Consider the following 21,478-nt stretch of genomic DNA (forward strand, 5'->3'; position numbering starts at 1 on the left):
TGACCGATCTAGTCCTTTCCCCACCGCCAAATATTTCTTAGTGTGCCACCAAATCCTTCAACAAAGACAGGCAAATCCCCTTCGGTTTTCCAGAGGGGCCCAGGGCAAACAAGCATCTCTTGCCACAGCGCGCCTGTCCTTGGCACACAATAAGCTGAAGCGGTCAGCAGCTTTTGAAGGCCGGCTCAGACTAATTGCAACATGATTGTATCTCCGAGGACCGAGACCTTTGTGGGGGGAAGAAAACCCGAAATCAGTGGAATGCTTATGGAATTGCCTTTTAGAAATGTGAATGCCCCCCCCCCGTTACAGAAGGAATCCCATCCCTGCCTTGCGCTTCTGGAATAGCTGGGGACATTTGCTGATGTTATCTGTCGCTTAATTGTGTCTGACTCCTTGCAGTTTAAAGGAGGAATGTTCCCTAAAGAAAGATGCTCGCTAATGTTTGAGCGGAGCCTTAAGGACTCGCTTGCTCGAGCTTTTGTGCAAGCAAATGCCAAGGCTGGTGATCAGAAGAACAGGAATCAAGGGGTAACTCCGGGGAAAACTTTGTTATGCGCCCTGAGCCTGGCATGGCTGGGAATGAGGGTAGCCTATAAATTTAAACAAATACATTTTTTTAAAAAACAGAGAAACCCTTTGTGCATGTGACGTTAGATGAGTCTTTTTGCATCTTTTGCATTATTCGTTATTGTGACGAAGGAGACAAAAGTTCTTTTCCTTGCTGGGAAATTCCATTAGAAGAAGAGGAAGAGGAAGTGGAGCTGGTTTTTATATGCCGACTTTCTCTACCACTTAAGGCAGAATCAAACTGGCTTACAATCACCTTCCCTCCCCCTCCCCACAACAGACACCGTGTGAGGTAGGTGGGGCTGAAAGAACTCTAAGAGAACTGTGACTAGCCCAAGGTCACCCAGCTGGTTTTGTGTGTAGGAGTGAGGGAACCAACCCAGTTCACCATAGTAGCCTCCGCCGCTCATGTGGAAGAGTGGGGAATCAAACCCGGTTCTCCAGATCAGACTCCACCGCTCCAAACCACTGCTCTTAACCACTGCACCCTTGAAAGAACCTGGTAACGGCTTCCACCACTCAGCTATGCAAATGACTATTGCTAATGACTATGCAAACGAAGGAGAGGGCGAGTGGGGGGGGGTGGAATTTGTTTGACTTTCTCCTCCTGCATTGGGACCATGAATAGTCATTTAAAACCAGCATTGAGCAAGGAGCAGAATTGATCCTGCACAAATGGCCCTAGACTGACCTGCTAAGAAGGTTTACTTTCAGTACTCAACCAATACAGAAATAACAAGGGGTAAACCCTGGAAACCCCTTATGGAAAATTTTGTAGTGTACGAGCAGTCTAGCATGTAGGGAAAAGACTAAGGTTGTTTATGCATGAGTACTTTCGCTCACGTCTGTCTTGGTTGTTCCTTGGAGTTATGAATGAATTTTCCCTCCATTAGAGATGACCTCGCTGCCAGCCCTCACAAATCCCGGGACTTCCCGTTCCTCTCTTAATCTGATTCTTCCCTCCCCCCTGAGCTCAGCCCGGGTAAAGTCCCCATGCGTAAGGCAAAGCGTGGGACACGCAAGCTTGGTTTCTCTCACAGCCAATTACAAAACAGGGTGTAAAGAGGCGGGGATTCAAATGCTTCCTGCTTCCTCGGAACTCTTTCTGAGCAGAAGAAAGGCTTTTTAAAACTGAGACTTGGATTTCTCCCTACCCCCTTTTCAGATTGTTGCGTTTTTTTGTTTTTTGTTCTTAAAATGCTTTTTTATGCAGCAATTGGTGAACCGGGTTGGTTTCCCCACTCCTACACATTAAGCCTGCCTGAGAGAGTCTAGAGAGAACTGTGACTGGCCCAGGGTCACCCAGCAAGCTTCATATGGAGGAGTGGGGAATCGAACCCGGTTCTCCAGATTAGAGTCCGCTGCTCATGGGGAAGAGTGGGGAAATCGAACCTGGTTCTCCAGATTAGAGTCCACCGCGCTTAACCACTACTCCACGCTGGTTAGAAGCAGTGGACTCTAAATGGGGAGGGACGGGGACGTTATTTAAAAGACTGCATCTCCCTGAGTGAACCCGTGCCCTAATTGTGCTCCTCTGGCTTCTCATGAAATGGTTTGCTCAATCTAAGGATCTTCATTGCGTGTCTTTAGGGCGGTATTCAAAGCCGTTCTTTTCCAAGGTGCTTTCAGCTGGGGAGTCTTTGGGAACATTTCAAAGACATCAGAGAGATGGAAATGAAGGATCGCTTGTCTCACCTGCCTCCGCACTAATGTTATTGATCTCAATATTGACTTTTATCTCTTGTTTCTTAAACCTTTGGGGCATCTGTTAGCTGCCTTGAGGCTTTGGCAAAGGGCGGGATGTAGAGATCTAAGAATTTCCCCCGGTTCTTCATATGAACAGCTGCCGCAGGGTTTTTTCACATGCTGTCACCCGAAAGCATGAGGTTTCCAATCTGGGCAAAAGGCTACTGAGCGTCACAGATGACAGGCAAGGAATGCCCTTCGGTGGGTATCCATATCAAATGCATTTTGAAGAACATCGCTCTGGATCCTGCTGAGAACCTCTCATACCGGGGAATATTTCTGCTGGGGGAAGGCATCATTGTAAGCAGCATTAATTCCTTGGAACTGCCCTATGAGGAGCGGTTAAAACGCTTAGGGCTGTTCAGCTTGGAAAGAAGGTGGTTAAGGGGAGACATGATAGAGGGCTATAAAATTATGCATGGTATGGAGAGAGCGGACAGGGAGAAGCTTTTCTCCCTCTCTCATAATACTAGGGCGTTGGGTCATCTGCTGAAGCTGGAGGGTGAGAGATAAAAGGAAACAGATAAAAGGAAGTATTTCTTCACACAACACACAGTTAAATTGTGGAACTCCCTGCCCCAGGATGTGGTGATGGTTGCCAACTAGGAAGGATTTAAGAGGGGAGGGGACATGTTCATGGAGGAGACAGGTATTCATGGCTGCTAGTAAAAATGGATACTAGTCATGCTGCATACCTATTCTCTCCAGGATCAGATGGGCATGCATATTAGAATCATAGAATCATAGAATCACAGAGATGTGATATATATGATGACAAACACCAACAACAAAGGAAAAACTTAACCCTAAAAACAACAGAATTAAGTACCCAAAGGTCAAGAAAAAATCAACACCCAAGGCCAAAGGTTATAGAATAAAAAGGTTATGTCAATACAAAATATGTATCTATTTATTGCGGCTAACATCAATAACATATATAAGGCCCTGCAATAGCCCACCAAACCAACACACTCATGTAAACATACAACACAAATAGACATAAAATCACAAAGTTAGACTTTTACCAAATGCGTTCCGGCCAAATGGCCTTCTTCAGTGGTCAAAACAATCACAGTTCCAGACTACAAATAACATAATTTTCTAAAAATCTTTATGACTGAGGGTACATTGTGTTCATACATAATATTGCCAAAATCTCACAGTCATAAAGATGCGTCAAAGGCTGGAGTAGTTACAAAGTATTAAGCAACTAGCCCAACCCCCTGCACAATGCAGAAAATTCACAACTACCTCCCCCCCATACTGAACCCTGCTCCATGCCCAGAAGATGGCCTGGAGGAAAATTGCTTCCTGACCCTTCTTGCTGTGGTAGTCCCAACCAGAATTGGGCCCTGCGGCGCGGTTTAAAGGAGTTTCTCCCTGGGAACTCCCTTTTTAAAATGGCGGTGTGTCCCTGGGCAGGACCCCGGGAGGCCCATCTCATCTGATCGGTAGGATTGCCAACCTCCAGATACTATATAAATAGGTGTACTGATATAAAATTGTGCAATCCTAAGAAAAAAATCCCAGTACACTGCCACAACTTTCCTTTCAAATATATTTCTCTCTCTTTTTCTTTTCTTTCCAAAGTTTCTTAACTTGTCTTAAACTGTATTGGAACTTATAACCTTGTTGTGGTATAAATTGTTAAGACAAGTTAAGAAACTTTGGAAAGAAAAGAAAAAGAGAGAGAAATATATTTGAAAGGAAAGTTGTGGCAGTGTACTGAGATTTTTTTTTTTAGGATTGCACAACCTCCAGATACTAGCTGGAGATCTCCTGCTATTACAACTGATCTCCAGCCGATAGAGATCAGGTCCCCTGGAGAAAAGGGCCACTTTGGCAATTGGACTCTATGGCATTGAAGTCCCTCCCCTCCCCAAACCCCGCCCTCCTCAGGCTCCGCCCCCAAAACCTCCCGCTGGTGGTGAAGAGGGACCTGGCAACCCTACTGATCGGGCCCTCGTTCGTTCCATTGATATCAGTGGAGCTCGGGGAGCAGAAAATGTGCTGAAGGTTGGTTCGATCTTTGTAACGCCTTGTAAGGATGTTTTCACTCGACTGCAGAGCACATCTGTTGAGCTTCCCCTCCAGCCCCGTGCGCTCCAGCAGGAGAGTCTAATTAGATTAATTAGGCCTGGAAAATGAGAGTTGAACTGGCCTCCGACAGCCCTCCCCGCCGTCCCTGGACAGGCTGTCTGCCCCCACTCCCATCTTGACAGATGGCTCTAGCACTAATTCGAGGCTGCAAGAGATGCTCCATCTGATTAACGTTGCCGGACTCTTCCTGTCTCTCTGCCTCTCTCTCACCTATAATAATCTGTTCATTGGGCAATTACACCTCTCAAGTTTCCTCTGCAGTGAAAACAGCCACAACTGGGTAGTTCTGCATCTGTTTGATGAGCCAAAACCCTTTGCATCCTACGGTAGGAAGTCAGCTCCCATTGTCTTTGTTATTTCTCCCCTGTAAGAAGCTGATTCCTGGGTCATAGAATCATAGAGTTGGAAGTGGCCACCAGGGTCATCTAGTCCAACCCCCTGCACAATGCAGGAAATTCACAACTACCTCCCCCCCACACACACCCAGTGACCCCTACTCCATGCCCAGAAGACGGCCAAGATGCCCTCCCTCTCATGATCTCCCTAAGGTCATAGAATTGCTTCCTGACCCCAAAGTGGCAAGCAGCATTACCCTGCGTGTATAAGAAGGGGCCATGAGAGACAAGCACTAACACAACCCTTCCTGACTTGCCTCTCATGATCCTTCTAAGTTCACAGAATCAGCCTTGCTGACAGATGGCCATCTAGCCTCTGCTTCAAAACCTCCAAAGAAGGAGAGCCCACCACCTCCCAAGGAAGCCTGTTCCACTGAGGAAACGCTCTAACTGTTAGAAAGTTCTTCCTAATGTTTAGACAGAAACTCTTTTGATTTAATTTCAACCCGTTGGTTCTGGTTTGACCTACTGGGGCAACAGAAAACAACTTGGTACCATCCTCTATATGACAGCCCTTCAAGTAAGTGAACATGGTTATCGTATCCCCTCTCAGTCTTCTCCTCTCCGGGCTAAACATACCCAGCTCCTTCAACCTTTCCTCATAGGACTTGGTCTCCAGACCTCTCCCCATCTTCTTTGCCCTCCTCTGGACACGTTCCAGCTTTCCCTTTTCCCCCATCCCTTCTCGTTGTTTTTTAAAAATGACAAGATCACAGCTGCTGCATCCCAGTCTGCCTGGTAGTGTTCATGCCAGAATCCCACATATGTACTATGGCTACCAGCTCCAGGTTGTGAAATACCTGGAGATTTGGGGGGTGGAACCTGGGGAGAGTGGGGCTTGAGGAGGGGAGGGACCATAGTGGGGTATATATTCGTCATGATGCATACCTATTCCCTCCAGGATCAGAGGAGCATGCCCATTGTATTAGGTGCGGTGGAACACAGGCAGGATAATGCTGCTGCAGTCGTCTTGTTTGTGGGCTTCCTAGAGGCACCTGGTTGGCCACTGTGTGAACAGACTGCTGGACTTGATGGGCCTTGGTCTGCTCCAGCAGGGCTTTTCTTATGTTCTTATGTACTTATATTAGTTTACAGCCCACCCTCCAAAGCAGCCATTTTCTCCAGGCGAACTGATCTTGGTCGTCTGGAGATCAATTGTAATAGTGGGAGATATTCAGGTACCCCCTGGAGGTTGGTAACCCTAATATGCACATACGTAAGTGCCATGAAGCCGCAAGTAAGTGAGAAGCTCAAATGGTTTGCCGTTGCCTTCCTGAACACCTGAAGCTGCCTTCTACTGAATCAGACCCTTGGTCCATCAAAGTATTGTCTACTCAGACCGGCAGCGGCTCTCCAGGGTCTCAGGCAGGGGTCTTTCACATCACCTACTTGCCTAGTCCCTTTAACTGGAGACACCAGGGATTGGGACTTTCTGTCTGCCAAATAGGTGCTCTACCACTGAGCCACAGCCCCTCTCCCATCATCAGCCCCTTGTGCACAAACCAATCTCACGACCAGTCGACATTCCAACTGGCATGCAAGAGACTTCCTTTGTGGTGTCTCATCTAAGAACTGACCCTGCTTAGATTCTGCGATCCGATAAGATTGGGCCTTCCCTAGAATCCTACATCCCAACCATAATTTTTTTTCATTAAATTATTGCAGGATTTTACACATGGGCATCAGAGGACTGCTTAAGGTGGAGATGCAGCAGAAGACTTCCTGCTGTGTTGTGACTCAACCCCTCCCTCCCCAAATGGTATGGACCGTAGGAGAAGGTGCTGCCAGTATTGATGGTAACCCTAATGATGACACACGAGTCCTTCCGTGAACTGCAAATGCTGCAGTCTGATGGAGTTTATATGTGTTACATGTTTCTGAAGAAGGATACGAAACAAGTTTAACCGGTGCTTGTCATTTCACACGCATACGGACCAACATTACCGATCCTATCTAAGGCTCATCCATTCCAGGCTTTGTTGTCGCCTTGCACATCCAGACAGTTGTGGGGTGTCTTGATGGTCTTCACCATTTCTCTACTTTTGTCTGCACAAGAATTGCTGTGTATAATTGTACTTATCAAACCTCCAGCCAAGACGCAGGATTGCGATTCGCCTCATCCTTTCGCCACTTAACAGTGTGCATGCTCCTCATTGCTATTGCAGGACTTTTTTTTGATCCCGCTCTTGGAAGCTTTCCAGCTTGGCTTTTGGATACTGTATTCCTGTCTTGTTGTATTGTTGTAGAGAATCTGTGTACTGTTTGGTGCATACATATTGATGCAATTATGCATGTTTAAGTTACATATGTTGCTTTAGCATCATTACCTTGAATATACTCAGCTTTGAATCACAGACTTTTGTGGCTTGTGTGCTTGTTACAATTACTCTTCCTTGCTCCGCCCAGTAACAGCACACATCTTTACCTAACCTCCAGGTGCTAGCTGGAAATCTCCCGGTGATAGAGATCAGTTCCCCTGGAGAAAATGGCCTCCTTGGCAACTGGATGCCGTGGCATTGAAGTCCCTCAGTGTGGGACCACGCTGGCTCTCTCACTGTGGCTGCATATTGGTTTTATGCTGGCTCTTTTAGTACCTTTAACATTGCCATGTTTGCAGTGTGGACTGAGTTGGGGAACCTTCCTAGATTCCATGTACTTCTGGAATGGTCCCCATGTCGAATGTATATCCATAAATGTTGCCCATTCTTCTCGGGGGACTCAGCTTGTCAAATACAAAGGCTGTTTGACATATACCCTACTCCCCACCCTCAGTTTATGACCTATTTGAGGTGGATAGCTGAACCGATTATATGCTTTGTTGGCCTTACCTGCTACAGTATGCACTTATATACGGCGACCATCTTTTAAATTAATCGGGTTGTTTTGTGGTTTTATGTTTTTTATATATATTTTATTGTTATTGTTATATTGGAAATTTTGGTGTTGTAACCCGCCCTGAGCCTGGCCTCACCGGGGGAGGGCGGGCTAGAAATACAAAAATAAATAAATAAAATAAATATGTTTCTGTGTTGTTCGTTGATCAAAGCATTAAGTGTTGACTTGCGCATGTGGATGAGCGGTCACAGATCTAACCCCTTAGGCAAACATCGGGTGCAAACTCAAAAAGAATGTTTTCTCTGGAGGCAGTTCATCCCTTCAGCTGCCAATCATCTTCCTCAGTGGTCTCCAATCCAAGTACCAACCAAGACCAACCCAGTTTAGCTTCTAAGATCTGATGAGATCAGGCTATCTGGGAGTATCCAGGTCAGAAAAGATGGTGGAAAGTACCATCAGGTCCCAGCTGACGTATGGTGACCCTGTAGGACTTTCAAGGCTAGAGATGAACAGCGGTGGTTTGCCATTGCATGCAACCCTGGACTTCTCTGGTGGTCTCCAATCCAAGTACCAACCAGGGCCGACCCAGTTTAGCTTGTAAAATCTGATGAGATTGGACTAGCTGGGGCCATTAAGGTCAGGGAAGATGGTGGAAAGTGCCATCATGTCTCAGCTGACTTATGATGACCATGTAGGGTTTTCAAGAGGTGGTTTGCCTTTCCCGGCCTCTATTCAGCAACCCTGGACTTCCTTGGTGGTCTCCAATCCAAGTACTAATCAGGGCCAACCCTGCTTCACTTCTGAGCTCTGATGAGATCAGGGCTCGCCTGGGCCATCCAGGTCAGGAATTCTTTATTGGACTGGGGAAAATGCCAATGTGTTGCAGCTGTAGTTACAAGTATGTGTTTTCTAGCTGTTCGGCAACTGCTCATTTGGAGACCAACATTTCTGAAAATCTTGAGCAATGCATCCCAGGCCTTTATTTTATTTTATTTTATTTGCACTTCCCTCTGCCAATAGCTGCTCTTTCCCAAACAAACCCACCTAATTTCATCCGACAAATGTTTGCGGCTATGCAGATGGAAGGCAGCAGAAGGCATCCTGTAGAGGTCATGGGGATAGTAGCCCAAAATCTGGGTGAGTAAACCTAATACCTGGACAACTGGCCACACTTTGTTTTGTTCAGTAAAGGGGGGGGGCTTTCTTCTGCTGCGGAAACTCGAACATCAAAGCGTCTGGGAGCAGAAACCCAGCAAAGATCTGTATCACACACCCCTCTGGCACTTGGAGGAAAACGGATTGACAGGCAGGTGGTTCTTTGTGGGCAGATGGCAGCGGTTCGGGAGGGTTACCCGCCGCTCAAAAGATGCGCTGGTTTGCACTTTCACTGTCTGGCCTATTCCATGTCTTTTACAGAAGGCAAAAGATATTATCTTGAGAGCATTCTGAAGGCTGCTAACCTTTCCGGTGTGGAGTGTTTGGGAGGAGATAAAACGAGGCTTGAAGATTAATTTAGTTTTCCAAGGCTGCTGTTTCCTGTGTTGCTTTGCATCCTATTTCATGGGTATACCGACGTTACTTATGTAAGGATGCTTTGCATAGCAAGCTGCTCCTTTGGGATTTGTTGTAGGTAGCTCCGAGTGCTCTCCAAACAGAGGTGAGTGACACATCACAGTCATAGAGGCCCTAAAAAAAAAAGAGAATTGTGTGTGTGCAAAGTGCCATCAACTCACAGCCAACTTATGGCAACCCCATAGGGTTTTCAAGGCAAGAGACTAACAGCGGTGTGTTTGCCATTGCTTTCCTCTGCATAACAACCCTGGACTTGCTTTGTGGTCTCACATCCAAGCACTAACCAGGGCTGACCCTGCTTAGCTTCTGAGATCTGAAGAGATCAGGCTAGCCTGGGGCATCCATGTCAGAATAAAACCCCTTTCCCCTGATTGAACGTGATGCGCATTGGGACCCTACGCCGAATCTGTTTCTACTGCTCAAGGGAGGGACCACGGCTCAGTGGTAGAGCATCTTCTTGGCTTGCAAAAGTCCCTAGGTTCAGTCCAGGGCAACTCCAGTTGAAAGGACCAGGCGGTAGGTGATGTGAAAGGCCTCTGCCTGAGACCCTGGAGAGCTGCTGCCATTCAGAGTAGACAATACTGACCATGATAGACCAGTGGTTTGATTCAGTACAAGGCAGCTTCATGTGTCAGCCTATTTGGAGATCCATCTCAATGTAGTGACTGAAGGTTCAGACTAGGATCTGGAAGCCCTGGGTTCAAATCCCCACTCCTCATTGGGAGCTTTTTGGGAGACCTGGGGTAAGTTACATGTGTCTGTAAAGTCCCATCAAGCCACCATCCTGAGAGGAAGAACGATGAACAAATTTCAAAAGAACTGGATGTGTTATTTTGAATATGCAAAGTTGAAGATATAAAATAAAATAAGATATTAGTGTGTATTAGTAGAGATAGTAGAGAGTAGACGCAGTCATCTTGGAAAGAATACCAGTAAAAGCTGAAACTCTGTTAAGAAATTAAATAGTACTGAAGAAATCATAGTGGACAGTAGAAATATTAAACAACAATACAGTTTAACCAGAATATAATTATTAAGATGACGTTGAGATGACTGTGACCTTAAGAAATGTTAAATATTAACCCTGGAAGAAACCTAATTTGTATATGGATGGGAATACATGTAGTGTATGTTGTGTCATGTTATGTTAAAATATAATAAAATGTTGTAAAAAAAAAAGAAGTCACATCCGACTTATAGTGACCCAGTAGGGTTTTCAAGGCAAGGTGGTTTGCTATCGCCTGCCTCTGCATAGGGACCCTGGACTTCCTTGGTGGTCCCTCATGCAAATACTAACGGGGGCCGCCCCTGCTTAGCTTCTGAGATCTGACGAGATCAGGCTAGCCTGGGACAAGGCAAGAATGAAATAGCAGAATATATATGTTGTTTTCATGCCCCCTGAACTCAGTCAGTCTTGAACTTGTGAACTCATGAAGCTGCCTTATACTAAATCAGACCATCAGTCCATCAATGTCAAAACTGTCTACTCAGGCTGGCAGTGGCTCTCCAGGGCCCCAGGCAGATGTTTTTCACATCACCTACTACCTGAGCCTTTTAACTGGAGATGCCAGAGACTGAACCTGGCTCCTTCTGCATGCCAAGCAGATGTTCTGCCACTGAGCCACGGCCCCTCCCCAAACAAATGTACAAACTTTTTTGGGCACTGTTAACACTGTTTACATATGCAGCAAATTTATTGTCCTATTCACGGCTTGGAACATCCCAAGGGGGCAAATGTTTGCAAATGTATCCGTCCCACCATCATCTCTCATGAGATGGTCAATGCTGGCCAGGTCAAGCGGACCGTGAAGAATCACTGAGGTTTTTAGATGCACGCTGAACCCGGTCATCTTAAAAGTTGAATTTCAAAAGCAAAACCCAGCAGCTTGAACTCTGAAATCCATCAGCCTGGATGGATGCAGTGACAATTTCAGTGCTGGTTCTTGCTAATGTAGTAGGAACACCAAGAGCCATTTGATTACAGGAGAGGAAGGAAAGCTCAGCTCCAACATTTGCCGAGAGTCTGTTCGGCCTCCTTTAGGGCTAGCAGATGCTCCATCAGCGCTGCCAGGCGTCTCGAGGTGCTTGCAGACAGGGAGCCACAGACCAGGCTTCCCATTCTGGTACCATTTAGGAGACGTCCCATTTATCCCATTTGTCAGATGACGTTTTTGCCAAGGTAGAAATGCAGGACAGGAAGATGGTTCATAGAGTTTCTGGTGATTGCTAGAGCTACCCTGTGCCAGTGTGGTGTAGTGGACTCTAATCTGGAGAATCACGTTTGATTCCCCACTCCTCCATGTAAGCACCAGAGTCTAATCTGGAGAACTGGTTTTGTTTTCCCTCTCCTCCACATGAGTGGCAGACTCTAATCTGGAGAGCCATGTTTGATTCCCTGCTCCGCCACTTGAGCGATGGACTCTAATCTGGTGAACCGGGTTGGTTTCCCCACTCCTCCAAATGAGTGGAGGACGCTGCTCTGGTGAACTGGATTCGTTTCCCCACTCCTCCACATGAAGCCAGCTGGGTGACCTTGGGCTAGTCATACTATCTCAGCCCCACCTCCCTCATAGGGTGTCTGTTGTGGGGAGGGGAAGGGAAGGTGATTGTGAGCCGGTTTGATTCTCCCTTAAGTGGCAGAGAAAGTCGGCATGTAAAAAACCAACTCTTCTCTCCTGTACCAAAGGAACATGCCTGTTACATTAAGTGCTGAGGCACACAGGCAGGATAATGCTGCTGCGTTGTCTTGTTTGTGGGCTTCCTAGAGGCACCTGGTTGGCCACTGTGTGTATTGACTGCTGGACTTGATGGGCCTCGGTCTGATCCAGCAGGGCCTTTCTTATGTTAATCCATGAATTTCCCCTTCTATGTATATATTTCATTTATGTCCTGCCTTTCTTCTGTCACGGTGCTTAGTGCGATCTGCAGGGAATCACCCTTCCAGGGGCTTAGTAGCCCCATCCTAGCTGACTTCAGGAAGGGGGCCATTCCACAAACTCTGTGCCCCCACCCATATTGGATGAGGGGTAAACATAATGGGGGGGGGGGGAAACCATTTCAATCAAATAGTGAGGTTATCGCCCTGTTAGAACGGCAGTTTTTGTTCTCATGTAGTGGGATCAGCTGCTGCTCGCTGAGCTTAAGAGCCTCTTTTGAAAAATGAAAATTCAGATGGCAGAAATGGGTTTTGTGGAGCTGATGTCGCAGTGCCATTAGCAAAGTTTCTGTCCTTGTTTAATACTCCATATGAGCCTCTTCCGGCTCAAGGACGGAGAGCCTGCCAAGTTGGATTCCAGTGTTGAAATCAGAACACCGAAAAAAACGCACCACTCAGAACGGAGCGGTCCCCCCCCCCAACCCGATGCTATTCAGGAATTACTGCTGAGCAGGAAAATGTCAGTGGGAGGGGGTAGAAAGCACTCAGGGATGTTGCACTGCTATTCTTTGGTTTGTCCTTTAGGAAGAATAGAGAAGAGTAGGTATGCATCATGACCAGTACCCCTTTCGACTAGTAGCCATGGATAGCCCTCTCCTCCATGAACATGTCCACTCCCCTCTTAAAGCCTTAGCATAAGAAACATAAGAAAGGCCCCGCTGGATCAGACTGAGGCCCATCAAGTCCAACAGTCAGTTCACACAGTGGCTGACCAGGTGCTTCTAGGAAGCCCACAAACAAGATGACTGCAGCAGCGCCATCCTGCCTGTGTTCCTTCCACAGCACCTTATATAATGGGCATGCTCCTCTGATCCTGGAGAGAATAGGTGTGCATCGTGACTAGTATTCATTTAGACTAGTAATCATGGGTAGCCCTCTCCTCCATGAACATGTCCACTCCCCTCTTAAAGCCTTCCCAAGTTGGCAGCCATCACCACATCCTGGGGCAGGGAGTTCCACAATTTAACTATGCGTTGTGTGAAGAAATACTTCCTTTTATCACCCTCCAGCTTCTGCAGATGACCCCACATTCTAGGATGCCTTTCTTGTGTTTGTTTGCTTGAACATTTTTAATTTGCTTTAGTCCCACACTGAGGATTCAAATAGGCTTACAAAAGAATCATAAAAATATAACTGAAGATGATTTTAAAATAAACAATGCTCAGGGCCTCATGCCACACACCTAGGGTTGCCAGCTCCAGACAGGGGAATACCTGAAGATTTTTAGGGCAGAGCCTGAGGAGGGCGGGTTTGGGGAGGGACTCCAATGCCATGGAGTCCAATTGCCAAAGCAGCCATTTTCTCCAGGTAAACTGATCTCTATCGGCTGAAAATCAGTTGTAATAGCGGGAGATCTCCAGCTAGTACCTGGAGGTTGGCAACCTTACAGGGAACTTGAAAACATATTCTGATGCCTGAGCTCGGATGCTATTTTATGGGTTGTAATTTAATGTTTTGTAAGAAATGTCTGTTTATAGATTGTTTTATTGAATGTTGTGGGACGTCCCAAGCACTGTGACCCAGGGGAGAGGAGAGGTATAAGTGAAGGAAGGAAGGAAGGAAGGAAGGAAGGAAGGAAGGAAGGAAGGAAGGAAGGAAGGAAGGAAGGAAGACAGAAAGAAAGAAAGAAAGAAAGAAAGAAAGGAAGACAGAAAGAAAGAAAGAAAGAAAGAAAGAAAGAAAGAAAGAAAGAAAGAAAGAAAGAAAGAAAGAAAGAAAGAAAGAAATATTATACCTGAAAATCTTGTTGGTCTCTAAGGTGCTACTGAACCTGTTCTACTGCAGACTAACATGGCTTCCCTCTAAAACTGTCTCCAAAGAGTTACTTTAGGGTCACCCAAGGAGGCAAGCCTGTTTTCCCTTTGACTTACACACCCGATGAATGAAGAAATTAATGAGCGAATGAACAAATAAACAGCAGCACGCCTGCATACCATATGCCTTTGAACAATGCAATATCACAAGCTGTTTTTGAAACCTCTGTCAGTTTCAAGGGAAGTTTTCTTACGCGCCATCGGGAAGGGGCGGCTGTTTCGGAAATGCAAGCCCAAACCCCTCCACGGGCCCGCAGAACTAATCGCACTGTTCTTTGGTTTCAGACCTTTATTCAGACCCATGCACAACATTTTTATTCAGGGTGGATAGCTTTCTTTCTTTTTAGATTGAATCTGTTTTTCATCAGTTTAATCTTTTCCCCTCTGTTCAGTGATACGTCAAACCCGACAGAGCCATACTGAATGGCATGAGGGGGGGGGAATGTCCCTATTCCTTTAAGCTGTCAAAAAGGGCTTATGGGTTTAAATTGCCATTTAATAATAGTTTGTGATCGCTACCACATGCAAAGGAAAGCAGGCATGAGACCTAGCGAACTGTTAATGGTCTTTTATGCATGCCTGTTTCACTTGCCATCATCCCGCCGACGACTTCGGGTCTGTGTGTTGAATATGCACGGCGTTTCCGACCGTCAGAGGTTGACCTCGCTCTCCCCCTGCGTTTCCCTGCATTTTGCCCGCGTTTTAAAATTCGAGATAAAACAGGTCCCTGAAAATGCAGGCAAAGCCTGGGGAAACGCAAGGGGAGAGTGGGGTGACTTCTGATGGTCGGAAATAACGCGTAGTTAAATTGTGGGACTCCCTGCCCCAGGATGTGGTGATGGCTGCCAACTGGGAGGGCTTTAAGAGGGGAGTGGACATGTTCATGGAGGAGAGGGCTATCCATGACTACTAGTTAAGATGGATACCAGCCATGATGCACACCTATTCTCTCCAGGATCAGAGGAGCATGCCTATTATATTAGGTGCTGTGGAACGCAGGAAGGACAATGCTGCTGCAGTCGTCTTGTTTGGGGGCTTCCTAGAGGCACCTGGTTGGCCGCTGTGTGAACGGACTGCTGGACTTGATGGGCCTTGGTTTGATCCAGCAGGGCTTTCCTTATATTCTTATGTTCTAAATGCCATGCATAATCAACACAAAGACCTGAAGTCGTTGGAGGGCTGACGGCGAGTGAAACAGCCACGCATAAAAGACCAATGAGCGTGGGATGTGTTGTTGCTGATGTGATAGAAGAAGGGTTCCAGGTTCAATCCCCAGCATCTCCAGTTAAAATGCTCAGGCAAGATGTGATGTGAAAGACCTCTGTCTGAGACCCTGGAGACCCTGCTACCAGTCTGAGGATAACATTGGGGAGTCTTGTACAGTGCCCTGAACTCCTTGGAGGAAAAGTGGGACAAAAGTAGGATAAAGGGGGGATTAAAATATACTAGAGAGAGAGATTTGTAATGAATACGAAGCTGGGAAACAGCAGATTTATTTTTGTTTCCTTGTCTTTCTCCAACTGTCCACCATAATCGCTGATGCTATAACTGGAATAACTTCATGACTGCCCTGAGCTCTCCATCTGTTTTAAATGTTTTAAGTAAATAAAATCTGGGCCCAGACCAGACTTCATTCTCTGTTGTGTGTGCTTTGACCACCCTTTTCTAGTCACTTTCCCGAAACTGATCCTATGAAGACTGTCAGTTGGGTAATTCATTCCATGGCGGGAAGGCAGCACAGCACACCCCAGTGTTTTCAGAGCTCAGAAGTTAAACAGGGTCCGTACTTGGATGGGAGACCACCAAGGAAGACCCTGCTGAGGAAGGGGATGGCAAACCACCTCTGCTTCTCACTTGCTTTGAGAGCTCCTTGCTAGGGTCACCAGGTGTTGGAAGCTAAGCAGGGTCGGTACTTGGATGGGAGACCACCAAGGAAGGCCCTGCAGAGGTAGACAACGGCAAACCACCTCCGCTCCCTGCTGGGGTGACTGTAGGACGGTTGCGACTTGGCAGCACTCACGTATGTAGTCCCTTTCATAGTCTGGACATATTGGAACAATCCTTGATCTTGTCAAACGATTCTGCCTCATTGATGGGCAAGGTAGCAAAACCCATCAGTGGAAATACTTGGGGCTGTGTGATGTCACCCATAGATTTTGAGAAGCAGGAGGCCTGGGTAATGGAAAGTAGGACAGAAACAGACCTGAAATCACTGTGCTCCAAGAGGTATCTTATGTAGAAAAGGGCTGGCTTATTCATATTTAGAAAGTAAATATTCCTGCTTAGGGAGATAGAAAACGAACAAAAAATGCCAAGAATCTCCCAAGGTATACATTTATTCCCTTTTTTCTCCCCTGGATGGCCTTTGGAGGCACAAATAAGACATACAGCCCATTCCTGAGAATGGGGCTGAAAGTGTATAGGAGGCAGCTTGACCTGGCCGCTGGTGTAAATGCGTGTAATCACGCTGGCGCAGGGGGGGGCGGGCTGGGGGAGGAGCCACCGCTTGGGCGGCTTTCTCACCACTTTCGGCCACTTGTGCTGGCGGCTGGAACAGCGTTGCTGCGCCTGCTATTTAGCAGGTGCAGCCTCGCTGTTTTCAATGGGGCGAAAAGCCCCAGTTAAACACAAAAAAAAGCCGCAAAACGGCTTTTTTTTTTTTTTGAATGGCGTCGGGGAAACGGCTTTGGAAGAGGCGCCGCTGCATGTGTTGATTATTTTGATGCAGCTAAGGTTGCCGCACCTGATCTGGATGACCCAGGCTAGCCTGAGCTCATCAGGTCTCAGAAGCTAAGCAGGGTCGGCCCTGGTTAGTATTTGGACGGGAGACCGCCAAGGAAGTCCAGGGCTGGTATACAGAAACAGGCACCTCTGACTGATTCTTGCCTTGAAAACCCTACGGGGTCACTGTAAGTCAGTTGCAACTTGATGGCACTTTCTACCACCAAGGTTGGTAGCTGGGAGTATTGGGAGGGCTGAAGCATTTGAGAGAACAAACTGTACTTGCAACGCTGTGATGTCACTTCTGAGTACCCAGAAATGACATCAGTGACACTCTAGGAATTCCCCAAATCTCTATGGTAAAAACCACAGACAGTTAGGGAAATCCTACAGTGTTGCAGCTGCTGCGATATCACCCTTCTTAATTTTGCTCCTGCTGAACCATTGAGGGATTTTATTCCATTATTTATCAAGCTTATATCCTGCCTTTCTTCCCCACTGAGGTGAGGTCCCTCTCCTCCCCAAACGCTGACCTCCTCAGGCTCCACCCCCCAAAAAAACTCTCCAGAAATTTCCCCACCGAGAGCTGGCAACCCTACTCTAGGTGGAAGCACAGAGCCAACTGCAATTCCCTTTGCCATCCTTACATCCTTGGAGCGGTGGGCTCTAATCTGGAGAACTGGGTTTGATTCCCCACTCCTCCACATGAGCGGCGGAGGCTAATCTGGTGAACCGGGTTGGCTTCCCCATTCCTCTTAGAGCTCTCTCAGCCCCACCTACCTCCCAAAGGGTCTGTTGTGGGGAGAGGAAGGGAGGGAGATTGTAAGCCGTTTTGAGTCTCCCTTAAGTGGTAGAGAAAGTTGGCATATAAAAACCAACTCTTCTTCTTCTTCCTCCTCCTCCTCCTCCTCCTCCTCCTCTTCTTCTTCTTCTTCTTCTTCTTCTTCTTCTTCTTCTTCTTCTTCTTCTTCTTCTTCCTCTTCTTCCTCCTCCTCCTCTTCCTCCTCCTCCTCCTCCTCTTCCTCCTCCTCTTCCTCCTCTTCTTCTTCCTCATCTTCTTCCTCCTCCTCTTCTTCCTCCTCTTCTTCCTCCTCCTCTTCTTCCTCCTCCTCCTCCAGAATGGGAAAGAGTGTGTTCTAAAGTTCAGTAAACAGCTGCATGGAAATCCATCCAAACCAGGAGGCATTCCCTTGAAGTGAGAGTCCCGGTGCATCTCAGCTTGAGGGAGCTGTAATTATCATATTAAGCGGCATTTAAGATGTACCGAAGCAAAGGCGCTTATTTTACCTCATTACCATACTTTTCTCCCTCGTTTAATTGGCCTGTGATTTAGGCTGTGTTCAGATGTCTCTCCCAGGGAGGTCTAATTTCAGTGACCAAAAATCTAGTTTTGTACACACACACGCAAACACACAAAAGAGAGATGGGAGAACCATGAAAAGTAGAATAAAGCTGACATCTGGTATGCATCCCCGCTATACCTGGGTCACACTTGAATCTCGATGCGCTTGAGGGCAACGTCTGGCCACATCAAACAACCGTGCATGAATCAGTGTATACTATCTTTTGAGTGCTCATAGCCCAATATCAGAAATAGCAGATGAAACTGCTGCTTGGTAAGGTCACAGGTGCACCTGAAACCCTGTAGTTGTCACATGCAGATGTGCATCAGTGCATGGCAAGAATAAACATTGGATTCATGCTCAAAAAGAAAAAAACACATGATAAATGCTTTTCATAACCTTCCCTATAAACACAAGGCTCCGGGGTCAAACTATCTTTTACATTTTATATACTTCCCTTGCTCTAAGAAGCTTCTGTTCTCCTCTAATTCACTTTTTCCTCACAACAACCCTGTGAGGTAGGTTAGGTCAAGAATCGGGTTGCCAGTCCCCTAGTGCGGGTGGGGGATCCCCTGCCATCAGCTCCTGTTTCCTGCTGCCCCTCTGAGCAGTGGCGGGAGAAAAATTCAACAAATGGCTGTTGGGGAAACTGGAATTGATGTCTAGGGTTGCCAGGTTCCCCCCTTGGCTCTGGCAGGAGATTTTTTGGGCAGAACTGAGGCAGAGATTGTGTGTGCGCGTCTGCGCTGACGTGATCCCGTCCCTTCCGGTTCACACCCAGAAGTGCTGCATCGCAATGGGCCTTTTACCACTCAGACTGGGAGTTTGAGTGGTAAAAGGCCCGTTGCAATGGGGCACTTCCAGGTGTAAACTGGAAGAGATGTGCTCGCGTCGGCGTGGCAGTGCGTGCACACAATCCCCACTTTCAAGCCGGGTACTGGATTGGGGGGCAATTACCCGCCAATCTAAGCAACCTGGAAACCCTATTGATGTCACACCTCTCTAAGAAAATATTTTTGTAGCCTATAGTGCCCTAAACCCTAAACCCTACCACCCACCACTGTGCCCATCACCATTAGACTTCCGGCAAAGTGTTATGACAGTATATAAAAACCTATTATTATAATCATTAATTAAAAATCACATTGAACTATAATTCACTATAGGCTTTTTAAAAGAGAAATGATAGTAAATAATAATGTATTAGTAGCGTATTAGTGCTCTGTATATGTTTTTGTGTATTTTATGTGTTTTTGTTGTTGTATATTATTATTATTATTAATTTTTTGTATGTCTTATTATAAAAGCAATAAAAAAATTTAAAAAAGAAAAAGAAAATATTTTTGTTAGCCTACCCACTGTGAATTACCTCTCTAAGAATTACTGGAAACTCTATGGTAAAACCTCAGAATTTCCAGCAGTTCCTAGAGAGGACTGACATCACTTCCAGGTTTCCTCAGGGTCTCTGGCAGAGGTCTTTCAGATCACCTATTACATGATCCTTTTTTTAACTGGAGATGCTGGGGATTGAATCTGGGACATATCATATGCCAAGCAGATGCTCTGCCACCGAGCCACAGCCCCTCCCCAAGGACGGGCTTGGCATGCAGAAGGTCCCAGGTTCAATCCCCGGCTTCTCCGGTTAAAGGGACTAGGCAAGTAGGTGATGGGAAAGACCTCCAAATGTGCCCTCAGGTTCAAAAAGGCTGAGGACTCCCGAGTTAGGCATTATATTCTTGCCAGCTGCCCTGGTCTTTCCCAGAGGAGGAAAGTAAGTCTGTTCGTTTTGGATGAAATGATTAATTAATGATGGGTCATAAATATTAAAATCTGACAAATTAAAAAAACTGAACGCTAAATTATCGAAGGCTTTCATGGTCAGAGTTCATCGGTTCTTGTAGGTTATCCGGGCTGTGTGACCGTGGTCTTGGTATTTTCTTTCCTGATGTTCCGCCAGCAGCTGTGGCAGGCATCTTCAGAGGAGTAACACTGAAGGACAAATACCAAGACCACGGTCACACAGCCCGGATAATGTGTCTCTGACACTGTCCTTCAGTGTTACTCCTCTGAAGATGCCTGCCACAGCTGTGGGCGAAACGTCAGGAAAGAAAATACCAAGACCACGGTCACACAGCCCGGATAACCTACAAGAACCGATGAACGCTAAATTACTTCTGGAAGGTATATTTCTACTCATTCCTTTTCTCTGTGACCTTATACCATGTTGAAAAGTGAAACAAGACTGGGACGCAGCTGGGGTTGCCAGCTCCAGGTTAAGAAATACCAGGAGATTTGGGGGGTAGAGCCTGAGGAGGGTGGGGTTTGGTAAGGGGGGGACTTCAATGGGTTAAAATGCCACAGTCCACCTTCAATGCCATAGAGTCCAATGCCAAAGTGTCCATTTCCCCTCCAGGTGAACTGATCTCTATCGGCTGGAGATCAGTTGTAATTGCAGGAGATCTCCAGCCACCACCTGGAGGTTGGCAACCCTCGGCGCAACAGATCTAAAATTCAGAGCCAGATTGTCTCAAATATATAAGAAACACCCTTTTCGTGAAGTTTGCCTGCCAAATCCTTGAGTGTTAGAAAGAACAGGTGTGGCTTTCTTGGTTTAAAAATAAATAAATAAATAAAAACCCCAGCCCTCAAAAGAGATTTTCATTGTCTGCAGATAAACGTCCACGTTTAATTGTCGCAAGTTACACCTTCCCATTGTAGACGTGGGAGCGTAGTTAGAACACGTCCTTTGATGAAAGCACAATCGCTGGCGTTGTTTCAGGAAAACATCAGACCGCCTTACAAAACTGTACCCACATGCGTTCTCAGAATTACAACATAAGGTCACACCAGGGCTGCAGCCACACATTGTTGCGTGTTGTGCTGTTGTTGCAGGGGTTGCAATCACTTGCCACTGGATTTTTTTCTGAGTGGACAAGTGAGCCCAGCTGTGGATGTTTGCTGTTGCATCATGATGCATGGGAGCAGCCTTAACGGGTTCTGTGATTGGCTCCCTGTGCCCAGCATTTTTTAAAAAAAAACCACACACATTTAATTATTTATATATTTATAGCCCGCTTTTCTATCCGGATGGGGACCCAACTGGCATACATTGCTCCCCTCTCCTCCAGTTCATCTTCACAATGAAGGCTGTGAGGTAGGTTAGCCAGAGAGCATATTAGAGATAAAGATTTTGGTCGTTTCCGCATGGGTACTTTCACTCATGTTTACCCCCCCGTCTGTCTCAGTTGTTCCTTAGAGTTATGCATGAGTTTTCCCTCCATTAGAGAGGACCTCGCTGCCAGTCCTCACAAATCCCGGGACTTCCCATTCCTTTGTTAACCCGATTCCTCCCTCTCCCCTGAGCTCAGCCCAGGTGAAATCCTCGTGCATAAGGCAAAGTGCGGGGCATGCAAGCTTGGTTTCTCTCACAGCCAATTACAAAGCAGC

The sequence above is a fragment of the Euleptes europaea genome, chromosome 6, assembly GCF_029931775.1.
Source record: "Euleptes europaea isolate rEulEur1 chromosome 6, rEulEur1.hap1, whole genome shotgun sequence".
In the NCBI taxonomy this organism is placed as follows: Eukaryota; Metazoa; Chordata; class Lepidosauria; order Squamata; family Sphaerodactylidae; genus Euleptes; species Euleptes europaea.